The sequence below is a fragment of the Culex quinquefasciatus genome, chromosome 3 (assembly GCF_015732765.1).
Source record: "Culex quinquefasciatus strain JHB chromosome 3, VPISU_Cqui_1.0_pri_paternal, whole genome shotgun sequence".
Lineage (NCBI taxonomy): Eukaryota > Metazoa > Arthropoda > Insecta > Diptera > Culicidae > Culex > Culex quinquefasciatus.
Genome location: NC_051863.1, coordinates 76,791,194 through 76,800,496, shown reverse-complemented (window position 1 = coordinate 76,800,496; position 9,303 = coordinate 76,791,194).

Genomic DNA, 9,303 nt, shown 5'->3' with positions numbered 1-9,303 from the left:
CAGCTGAATCACCTGTTCACCGAGTCCCTGGCAGGGCTGTCCCAACACCTGACTGCAAACGAAAAGCTGCTGCACGTGATCGACAGTTACAACATGTTGAAGACGCAGTGCACAAAAACAGCAACAATCCGGGCAAAGGTGAAGGAGCACTGCCCGTGGATGACCTTTAATATCTGGAAACTAATCCAGATTAAGGAAAAAACGCTGAAGAAACAACGACGGAACCGCAGTAACCAGCAGCTAGCAGACATGCTGGCACATGTTTCTTTAAAACTGCAACAGGAGAAGACAGCTGCTAAACGAAACTACTACGATCGCCTCCTTTCCGGAAGTGATCAAAAATCCGCTTGGAAAGTGATAAACGACGTTCTGGGGAAGAGACAAACTCGAGCTTATCCAAATGAGCTTAACGTTGACGGACAAGCAATCACCGACATGACGAAAATATGCGACACATTCAACGACTTCTTCTGCAATATCGGACCCAACCTGGCAGCCACACTGAACAGCGATCGGGACATCCAAAGATTCGGTACCATACGACAGCACCAGTTCTCCATGTTTCTGCGCCCATCAACCGTCGGGGAAGTGACGATCCTGATCAACAACCTGGATTCCAAAAAATCTGCTGGCTACGACAACATTCCTGTTCACTTTATTAAACAACACTTCGGTGTATTCGCTCCCCTGCTGTCTGACATTTTTAACGAAATAGTCGAAACAGGTACTTATCCGGACTGCCTAAAGATTGCCCGAGTCACGCCTATCCACAAAGCCGGTGACTCCAAGGACCCTGGTAACTTCCGCCCAATATCTTGCTTGTCAGTGCTTGATAAAATCATCGAGAAGCTGTTGGTTTCAAGAATTATCAACTTTGTCGACAAGTACAAACTTATCTACAAGCATCAGTACGGATTTCGGCAGGGATTGAGCACCCTGACAGCATCATGCGACCTCGTGGAGAGTATCTACGAGGCCCTCGACGAACGGAACATAGTTGGAGCTCTTTTCGTAGACCTTAAAAAGGCCTTCGACACGATCGACCACAATCTGCTGCTGAAGAAGCTTGAGATGAACGGCATAAGAGGTGTTGCCCTGAATCTCATTAAGAGCTACCTGGAGAACAGAACTCAGTTTGTGGCTATTGGCGAATTTCGTAGCCAACTGGGTCCTGTAACAACCGGAGTCCCCCAAGGGAGCAATCTTGGACCGATCCTGTTCCTGCTTTTCATTAATGATCTGGCCAAATTGAACCTAACTGGCAAGGTACGTTTGTTCGCCGACGACACATCAATCTTTTATAACGGAGTAGGGGAGAAATACGCTACTGTTGTAGAACAATTGCAACAGAGGATCAAGGCAGATCTTGAATTGCTCAACGACTACTTCTGCTCCAATCTCCTGTCAATGAACCTCACCAAAACGAAGTACATGTTGGTACACTCGCCCTGGATACCGATCCCCGCTCATGAACCAGTTATTGTTTGTAACCGAGTTGTCGAGGAAGTCTTCAGCTTCGAATTCCTTGGACTAACGCTGGACAGCACGATGAGTTGGGCAGCTCACGTGGATCTTCTGAAGCGCAAGCTGTCATCCCTGTGCGGCGTGCTGAGGAAGACATCTTCGTTCTTGCCGACATCTGCGCTGAAAAAGCTCTACTTTGCGCTGATCCACTCCAGATTGCAATACCTAATCGCCAACTGGGGACATGCCCAAGAATCGTGCCTTCAAAAACTGCAAGTCATCCAAAACAGATGCCTCAAAATCGTGTTCCGAAGACCCTTCCTCTATCCTACCCGCCTTTTGTACAATGATCCGAAAGATTCCATACTTCCTGTACGAGCAATGCACGAGTTCCAAATGTTATTGCACATTCGAAAAACATCAACTCTCCCGACGTTACACTTGTCCGGCGAAGAATGCATGAAGGTCGTGCGAGTAGACAAGCTGGACACTTCTATTTGGTCAGAGCCAGAACCGAATTCGGCCGAAAGAAGATTGCGTTCATCGGAAGCAAGCTATACAACGCCCTCCCACAATCCTGTAAAGACTCACCTACATTTATCAACTTTAAAAAAACCCTGCGCGCCCACCTCAAGTCAAAAGTGTTACTTTATCTACCGAGAAGCTCACACTAAAAGAATTTTATGCTTTTTCGTTTCCGCCACCCACCGCCTGCCACCCACCGCCCGCCGCCAGCCGCCCACCAACAACCGCCTGCCACCAGCCGCCCACCACCCACCGCCCGCCACCCACCACCCACCGCAAGCAACCCATCAACAGTCGCCCAACACACCATATACGCAGCCACAGTAGAATAGTTAAAGAATAGTAATAATTTAGTTGTAATTAATGGCAACAAAATCCCTTAAAAGAGCTTAGCTCACTGGGATTTGCCAACCTGCAAAGTGCTAACAGTAATGATTGTTAAAAATAATAAAATACGTAGCTACCGAGCCTAACTCTTCAAAAAGAGTAGGTGAATGTTTCCAGCAATCAACGCTGTGAAGTGCGAAATTCGGTTTAAAAAAAAAAAAGAATGTAAGAATTTAAGAATTTAAGAATTTAAGAATTTAAGAATTTAAGAATTTAAGAATTTAAGAATTTAAGAATTTAAGAATTTAAGAATTTAAGAATTTAAGAATTTAAGAATTTAAGAATTTAAGAATTTAAGAATTTAAGAATTTAAGAATTTAAGAATTTAAGAATTTAAGAATTTAAGAATTTAAGAATTTAAGAATTTAAGAATTTAAGAATTTAAGAATTTAAGAATTTAAGAATTTAAGAATTTAAGAATTTAAGAATTTAAGAATTTAAGAATTTAAGAATTTAAGAATTTAAGAATTTAAAATTTAAGAATTTAAGAATTTAAGAATTTAAGAATTTAAGAATTTAAGAATTTAGAATTTAAGAATTTAAGAATTTAAGAATTTAAGAATTTAAGAATTTAAGAATTTAAGAATTTAAGAATTTAAGAATTTAAGAATTTAAGAATTTAAGAATTTAAGAATTTAAGAATTTAAGAATTTAAGAATTTAAGAATTTAAGAATTTAAGAATTTAAGAATTTAAGAATTTAAGAATTTAAGAATTTAAGAATTTAAGAATTTAAGAATTTAAGAATTTAAATTTAAGAATTTAAGAATTTAAGAATTTAAGAATTTAAGAATTTAAGAATTTAAGAATTTAAGAATTTAAGAATTTAAGAATTTAAGAATTTAAGAATTTAAGAATTTAAGAATTTAAGAATTTAAGAATTTAAGAATTTAAGAATTTAAGAATTTAAGAATTTAAGAATTTAAGAATTTAAGAATTTAAGAATTTAAGAATATTTTTTTTGTTCTCTTGATTGTTTTTATTTTTAAATAATGATATATTTGATCTTTGTTTTAATTTTTTTAATTTTTGATTCAAAAATTTCGAATCTTTAAATTTTTTTTAATATGAATTTATTTTTTTGGGTTTTTTTAATACTATTTTTCCTAATTTTATTTCCTAATTTCTGAATAATCCAATTCTGAAAGTTGGAGCTGTAATTTTTGAATGTTTGGATTTTTTATTTTTCTTCAAGAATGTTCAAATTAAAAAAAAATATTTCTACTGCTTGAATCCCATCTAAAATTCAAGGCGGAGAAGCTTCTGTTACGTCCAATCAGGCTCATATTTGGGATAGAAGCACGTACTGTGGAACATGCCCAATAATAATTTTTGTTACATCCAAATGTCTGTATCTTCAGGAGAAGTTTAAAATATGGTTAAGATTCACAAGATTAAAATAAAAAAAAACATTAAATAAGGATTAAAAACATTACTCAAAACTTTAAAGAAATGAAATATTCATAGTCAGTATGTTTAAAAATGAGTTGAGTGTAACAACCCTGTTTTTCCACAAACTTTTGTTTTATTTCTTTAATTCTTGAATTTAATTTTTCAATTTTTAGTTCCATTTCACCATCACTATTTTGCTTACATTTTAGATTACACAAAATTAGACTACTTTGGATCATTTTTAAATCATAGTTCAGTTTAATTTTGAGAATAATAAAAAAATAGATAACGAATAATAAAGTGAAATTTTGGAAAAAAAATTCTAGCCTTACAATTTTTTTAGAATTTTAGAATAAGAAAAAATTAAGAAACAATTCCAAAACAACAGAATTTCAGATTTTTTTAAATTATTCATTTTTTCTGACAAAATGTATGATTTTCTCTATGGTCCCTATGGTCTATGCTAAGCAAACGACCAATTTTAAAACAAATCTCTGAGGATGGTGGAGCAACTGCTTCATATTGTCCCACTCTGTGTGCGCTAGTAATTTGTAATTTTCAGTTGAACGGAAATCCAAATCATATCCAAATTAGTTGATTTTTAAACCTAAACATATTGCAAACAAGCTACGCGATTTTCATCGTAACCCTTTTCTTAAGCATTTTTATATGGAGTTCTGCGTTCTTTCCGGACTGAACAATATAGAAAATTAAATATATATGCAAAGTTCAAGGGCGAATATTCAAAAAGAAATAAAATTTTGTAGTAATATTTTTAAGATCATCGAAATTCCCTGACCCAGCTTAAAATTCCCTGACTTTCCCTGACTTTTCCAGGTCAAATAAAATTCCCTGACAATTCCAGGTTTTCCCTGACTTTTCCAGAAATCGACACCATGCCTCACCATCGTGTTCCCCGGCCAATTTTACATAAGAATCACTTATCGACATAAATGAATATGTTTCGTGCCAGAGAAATCGAATTTTAAAGTTTTGTGTTTTCGAGATTACCTACATCAGCTTCATTTGCCGCATCTGCTAGAAGCACACAGGCGGGCTGATCAATAACTGCTACCTGGTGTTCTGGGAGATGATTGATTTAATTTATTTTTTTAAATTTTACGCAAATATTTATTCAAATGGCTAATAGGGGAAATTCTCGTATGTTTGGCAGGTTAAGTCCTCGCTCCTAGTTTCGTCCAATTTGCTCATTTTCACTATTTAAACAAAAAAAATTGCAAAACTTTCGATAGAAACTTGCTTGTTCACTTCTTATTGAGCTATTTATCACTCGATTTCAGTTGAAAACGCTTTTAATCAGCTGTAATTGAATGCCAAAGCGCTGATATGGCAACATTAGAGGAACGTTGGAATTAGATGCTGTTCCCCTACCTTGATCAATCTATTTTTGTGAAAGGAATATTTATTGGTTTATTTTGAATGCACCGTTTTTTACGTGTTGCTAACCGTTTTAGATTACCTCCTAGGCCATGACTAGGGCCTTTATCATGGGCGGTAGCAAAATAGTGTCATTCAGCAAAAACCCCAAAACCTGCTTTATTATTATTATTACTATAGTTTATTATTGACACTTTACCATAATTTGGCAAATCTGATTTATGGTTCAAAAGATTGATCATATTAAATCAATTTTTATATTGTGAGCCAGCTCCATTTGATTAAAAGATGATTTTGGTCAAGTTACATTTAATCAAAAAATAACCTTATACGTGAGGACAGCAGTTGTATTGTGTTCCAAGAATCCAAGAATGATAAAAGAAAAAAACACTGTTGTTCGGAGGGTATCGAAATCATCGCAACTAAATATGGGGAATTAGCCGCAGATCAAACTTTGTGATTTTCTTACATTTTTCAGTTTTATACTTTCCAGAAATCCTTTTCTACTCCTTGTGATCGTTCTTCATTAGAGTACAACGTATCAACAAATTTTATTCATTTTAATTCAAATGTTTTACTCAATAATGTATCGTGCACTTATTGTTCAGTGTTACTAACAATATTAATTGCGTTTTCCTGCTCGCTCCGTCGGAATCCAATTCTGCCCTTTACTGTGTGTCGTTATTGCTCTGTCCTGTGGGTTAGCACAAAAATTCACCTCATTTTTTTTTTTTTTTTTTTGAGCAGATAAACATTCGCGATTAAACTCCAGATTCCTACAGTGTTATACAGTTAATTTTTGCCCAATTTGATAAAGATTAATTTTGATGAAATATTATTTCAATAAATGACCGAGTAGTAGTTATTGATCAGCCCACCTGTGTGCTTCTAGCAGATGCGGCGAATGAAGCTGATGTAGGTAATCTCGAAAACACAAAACTTTAAAATTCGATATCTCTGGAAGGAAACATATTCATTTATGTCGATAAGTGATTCTTATGTAAAATGGGCCGGGGAACACGATGGTGAGGTCAAATAAAAAAAAATAAGTTGGGGTGTTTTGAGACACGGCCGTTTAAAGTTTTCAATTGCGCAATACAGGTAGAAAAAATAAATTAATCAAAATTTTGATCACGGAAATGGATTCTACGTCCAATTTCCTTCAAATTTGAGTCTAAGACCGACCTTCTAAGATTTGTTGTTCCAGAGCTATCGCCGTTTGAAACTAGGAGGTTTGGTCAAAAATTGCCGAAAGTCGATTTTTTGGGGAGGTACAAAAATGGAGGGGGTGGTCCGATTTGGATGAAATTTGGGATTCTTGCATGTTTTGATAGTATCAACAGTTCTGCCAAATTTGAGCAGGATCGGAGAGGGTAATTTTCAAATGCTGTTCCGCTTCAGATGGAATGACCCATATGTAATTTAGAGTCGCTAGAGGCACATTCATAAAAAAAATTATGGATATGAACATAAACCCATCGATTTCCATCGACCTTTCTGAAAAAAAATCGAAAAAAAAACTTCAAAAAAAAATTACTCTAGACCCCCCGACGAAATATTTCACCGGACCCCGCAAAATGTCAGGAAAGAGCCCTTCTATCATGGTGCCAAATATCAGACTTACCGAATTTTTTATCTTAATCTTCTCGGAAAAATACACCGTGATAGCTTTTGATTTTTTGATGTTAGTATGATTTTTCATACGATTATAGCCAATGTCTCCCATATAGCAAAAATCCTATAATTTCTGTGCTTCAGTTAAGCACTGGGCCGTGCTTAACCGAGGCAGCTGAACAAATCAAAACCGGGGCAGTGCAAAACCGAGGTGTGCAAAACCGGGGCATGACTGTATATTTTTTTAGAAAGGTATTTGAAAGACCTTTCTAATGAGTCTAAAAATCCAAGATCTGCCAACCCTATCAAAATTCATAAGCACAAACTCTGTCGACCCTATATTTTAGGAAAGATCTTTCCGATGGTCCCAAATGATTGAAGTTCTGACAATCCTAAATATCAAAAGGAATGAGTGATGAAGCTTAAATTATTTTTTGTCTTGTTTTTGCATGCTCATTTTCCATTTCTTTTGTGTCGCTGTTTGTGTGCTTGGGTGCGTGGTTATTATAATTAAATAATGGCATTATTAGTGCGCTGACCACGGGGACGCGTTGTCTTGTTTTGCATGCTCTCATTTTCATTTCTTTTGTGTCTGCCTGGATTCATGGGTGTGCTGTGATTGTGAGTGATTGTGGTAATCGAATAATAACATCATTAGTGCGCTGGAAGTGGGGACGCGAAATCGTGATTATGCAGGTTATTTTTTTTGTGTGCTTTTGTGTCGCTGTTCGTTAGGGGTGAGTGATTGTGGTGATCGAATAATAGCATGACTTACTGAATTATTTGTGTCTTGAGTAACTGGTGTTTTTTGTGATTTTTTTTTTTGAGATCTTAATTAATTGTTTTGTCATTTTCAAAGCCCTTCCTATATCATCGTTGGTCGGAAGGCACGGCGTCGGGTAAATTGTGTATAATGTTTTGAATAAAGTTTTATTTTTAATGGTGAAAAAGCCATTTCTATATAATGATCGAAAGACGCACTGACATTTTGGATTAATTAATAGTGGAGTGAAATAATTGTGTGTGAGTGACTTTGTGTGTTAACCAAAAAGACCTTCCCATAGCATCGTTGCTCGGAAGGCTCGCCGACGGGTCTGTTATGAAAGTCCTCCCCATAGCATCGTAGCTCGGGAGGCATCGAAAAGCCAATACCTTATCCTACTAACCCAAAAAAATAAAAATCACGTGATGCTTGAAGGAGATGCTGTGGATTCAACGGTCTCAAGTGGTATCAACAAGTATATAGCGAAAAACTGTGTGCTTGATGAGTCTGCAACTTCAACTATCGGACTAACATTCCTCCCTTTCGTTGAACTGCAGGCTTCTTGGGAGGGCGCCGGTATTGACTAATAAAGTAGGGATCTTCAGAGGTTAAACAGTGAACGGATGGTTGGCTCCCACTGATCATTTTTGATTCATTGTTTAACTTCAGCTGATCTGTCAATAACGGAGTAGCAGCTCATTGGCAGTCAACCATGCTCATGCTCATGCTCATGCTCAAAATGGTTATCTTCAACAACTTTAAAGATCTGGTAACCCGATACAGGCACTAAACCGTGCACTAAATCCCCTAATGCCCAAATTTTGCCCTCGAAAAAAAATCCATTGGAGTTTCAGGAGTTCGTTTTGAGCAGTTTTGTGGCAGCAAAGAGGTCATGATTCGATTGTCCGAAGTCCTTCGAACTAGGGATAATTGAGGCTTTGGATAATCGAATCTGGACTGTAAAACCAATGAATGGATTTTCATCAAAATCCTTAAACTTTTTGAAGACCTTCAGTATGTTTCCGAATGATTTTTTGTACATTTTTTAAAAATATACTTAATATTTTCAAAAATATTCAGATTTTATATTAAAAACTAAAAGAATTTGATATGAAGAAAATTTTAGTGAATTTCGAATATGATAAGAAAGACCATTCTAAATTTTATCGTTTCCAAGTTTTTTTTTAAGATTTTGGTAAATCATATTTCTTAGGCCTTGGACAGAAATGCTCGTTTTTGTTTACTTTTTCATTATTATTTCTAAAACCACTCTTGCAAAAAGCGTCATTTTTGTCACTTTTTTTAGTTTAAAAAGATCTAGTGAAGCCTTAGGTTGGTACAAACATTTTTAAAAGTTATTAGTAACCCTCCCAAAAACCAAAATTGGGTCGAAAATCAGGGCGCGATTTTTTTTTCTAAAGAAACTTCAGAATTTCACTGGAAATTTAAGTGCAATCAACCGAAATTAATTTAAAATGCATCCCGCTGCGTTTAGTATCAATTTAAGCATGTATATGTAGAGTGTTTCAGCCAAACAAAAAAGTTCTCAGAATCAGGCAAACCGAGGTTCCCCTAGTAGAGGATACCCAAAGGGACTCTCATGAAAAATATCAGCCCATTTGGTTGTGAATTGGCCTGTCCCCAGCTGTTTAAAGTTTACATGGAAATTACTATGGGATTTTTGTGCTTTTCGTTCAATCGTTCCTAAAGGTCTGGGGACAACATGGATTCACTCGGAATAAAGACAGGTGTGTAGGGGAT